This window comes from Frankliniella occidentalis, unplaced genomic scaffold, assembly GCF_000697945.3.
Source record: "Frankliniella occidentalis isolate FOCC.00 unplaced genomic scaffold, Focc_3.1 Scaffold63, whole genome shotgun sequence".
NCBI classification, from domain to species: domain Eukaryota; kingdom Metazoa; phylum Arthropoda; class Insecta; order Thysanoptera; family Thripidae; genus Frankliniella; species Frankliniella occidentalis.
In genome coordinates this window covers 1427417-1430378 of record NW_026267193.1, presented here as the reverse complement: position 1 = coordinate 1430378, position 2962 = coordinate 1427417, and the positions used below count along the sequence as shown (strand labels likewise).

The 2962-nt window shown below is 50.7% G+C and overlaps 1 protein-coding gene across 1 annotated transcript in view; it reads right to left on the bottom strand.

Annotated features, from left to right (window-relative positions):
• LOC113209516 (small G protein signaling modulator 1-like) overlaps positions 1–2962 on the bottom strand; it is a gene marked incomplete at its 3' end in the record, with an annotated part of 35225 nt that overhangs the window by 9239 nt on the left and 23024 nt on the right. The gene's annotated exons all lie outside the window — the stretch shown is intronic.

Below are 2962 nucleotides of genomic sequence, written 5' to 3'. Positions count from 1 at the left end.
TATAAAACCAAGCTCAAACCCACTGTGAAAATGCGTTAATTTCTAGGACGGTGGCCGAATCCCAGACAGCCACACGCCGCAAGAGCTCATCTCAAACGGACTGATCGATTCTGTCGACGCCAGATGTGGGAATGGCTCCCGATGGGTTCTCTCCCGCTGCCAAACTGAGGTGATGGACCAACAGCAGCAATCCAGCCAGCCCCATCCACCTCAACATCCCATATCCGAAGCCACACAGCCTCAAGCCCCACGGGAGGAAATGGACGCACCATCACCACCACCCCCGCCCGTAACCCCCTTCCCCTCACGATCGCCCTCTCTCACACACACGCACAACACACGCCAACAATATGAGATCGGATCTTCCTAAAATGCAGGATGATGCGAGAAGGGACGAAGACGACAAAGCGTGACAATGAATCGAACAACGTGATTTGAAAGACTGTACTAGCTCGTAAAGGGAGATTCTCGACGGAATAAACGAAAGCATTGCCATGCACATTGTAAACACATTGTAGAAAAAGGCTACTGAGAAAATATATTCCTCTGTGTACACCCACGCGGATGAAAACTTTAGCAGCCATAGTGTGGTTAGCTCCAGGATCCTGCAGGAGCAACCATGAACATTAGGTTGATGGGGCTGTGACAAACAAAACAAGAGTTTCTCCAACTTGGTTGCACTGTTCAAGATTCTATAGTTGATTTCCTATAAATGACTATAACGAATGGTTGTTATTGCCACGGACATATTTTATAGTGGTCTCTTAATCAACCACACGAGAATTCTCATAACCAATCATTTTTATTCTGGGTGAATATGCGTCTGTGTGTGAGAGAAAACTGATAACCAAGGACAGCAGAGGGCACGATAGGGAGGGGGAGAGAGAGAGAGAGAGAGAGGGGGGGGGGGGGGGGGGGGGGGGGTGCTGGGCGAAGATGGAGAAAAGCGTTATACACAACAGAAAATCAGAGAAGATGCGCGGATACGAGAAGACGGTATGAGGCGCAATGTATGGCATAGGCATCGGGCACTGGGGCACTGCCGTGGAAGAGGCTTTCACTGAAACAATACCCTGAGCGAAGGATACCACGGGGCTTTGCTCTGCAGGTGGGGAGAGAGAGAGAGAGAGAGAGAGAGAGAGAGAGAGAGAGAGAGAGAGAGGGGGGGGGGGACCATAAAGGGAAAGGGGCGCATTGAGTGAGTGTGTGCCCCCATCGTGGCACACTGTTGTTTACCGCTATAATGTGCCATTTCCTTAATGAGAAGCCCTTGCGCTCATGCGGTCCTTGCCACCCTACCCTTTGCCCCGCCACGCCAGTCGAGCCCGGGCCGCTAAGTAAGTACAAGGCCGACGAGCCGGTCACTCGCGCATTGGTGCAAGACACTGTGACCCTTGACTTGACCAGCGACGTTTTGGTAGTATGAACGATAGCCTATAGGAGATGGACTTCAACTTGAAAGAGCCGTATATTTAAAATGTTCCGCACTTCATATTGCAAGTTTCCTGCGCTACTTTCTCTCTCTCAGGTCACTCAAAGAGCCAGGAGCCAGCGCCACCGAGTCGACTAAAAGCGCCCGGGCGGCAGGCAGGCGGGCAGGGCCCCTGTGACGAAACAAAGCGCGAGCAGGGAGAAAGGGGTATTAAAAAGCTCGCTCTCAGCTCAGCGAATTTTGCCGTTGATTTAGTTTCTTATTTCTATTTCATTTTTTAATTTTCACTCGACCACATTTTTATTCGCCTTTTCATGCAAATTATCATTACTGCATGCGCTCATTCCCGACTCCCGCTGTTCTGCACCCTGTCTCTCATAATGGTGGATGGCTGTTCACAGAAGAGATGAAAGCGTCTAGTGTAAGCCGTGCATCATCTGCTTTACTCTGCCGCGGGGTTGGCTTTTGTCCCGCCCCGAGCACGCGCGTGGTGTCCAAGCGGGCCAAGCGCGTGCGGAGCACACTAAAAAAAATTAGCTATATTAGCGAATGCATTCCTTTGGATTAGGATCTTAGCTTGTCTAGCTAATTATTAGCAAAGAGAGCTAAAAAATTAGTCATAACAGTTGCTAGAAAATAAAGCAACTAGCTGTGAAAGCTAATATGTCAGCCTTCTTAGCTATAAGAATCAGCTAGGCGAGCTCATATTGTGATCCAAGGCAATGTTAGTGAATGCGTTAGCTATTTTAGCTGACTCTTTTTTTTTTCGTGGAGTGCGGAGCAGATAGCCTTGAGCAAACAGCCCCGCATACCGCAGCGCCCGCGGCGCGTCGCGTGATGCTGCAATTGCGGGGCCCCGAGCGCGACCCTCAAACACGCCGAAGGGCGCGTGGGACGCGAGACGCGAGGCGCTCATCTGCCTCCATCCGATCCCGCCTGTCATTCATCTCCGCGACCGAGGTCGGGTTGTTGATTCAGCAGAAATGGAAAGCAAAAATGATCACACGGTTCGCCATATGCTTCGGCTAACGTACGGCAGACCAAGTTAGCTAATGTAGAGCACCCAGTTTCACATTAGCTAACGTGTTATTAGCTATGTGCGGGTACGCTCGACCACGCGTCTCCCGGGTCTCGGGGGCGAGTACATGGCAATTGCACGAATCGCTTTTCACTGACCTCTACACGTGTGTGAATATGTTGTCGCACACCTGCAGGTGTGTGAATCTTTTGACGTAATACCTCCAGGTGTGCTACATTCGTAAACTTGGATTTTCAGGCAGTGGAGCCAGTCCTAGAATAGAAATTGGTTCGGGTCGGTTTAGGTTCAATTTAATTGAAAACAAAAAAAGGCTGAGCCTGGGCGGATGCTATTGCTGTGCAATGCCTATCACAATTCCCAACCCGTCATGCCGTGATCCCCGTTACGGTGATTCGACTGCAGTGTCCGGTTCCGCGCTGAATAAAGCCGGCCAATCACACCCGATTCAATGCACAGCGAAACTCTATCTCGCTGTCTCGGTCTGCCCTCCC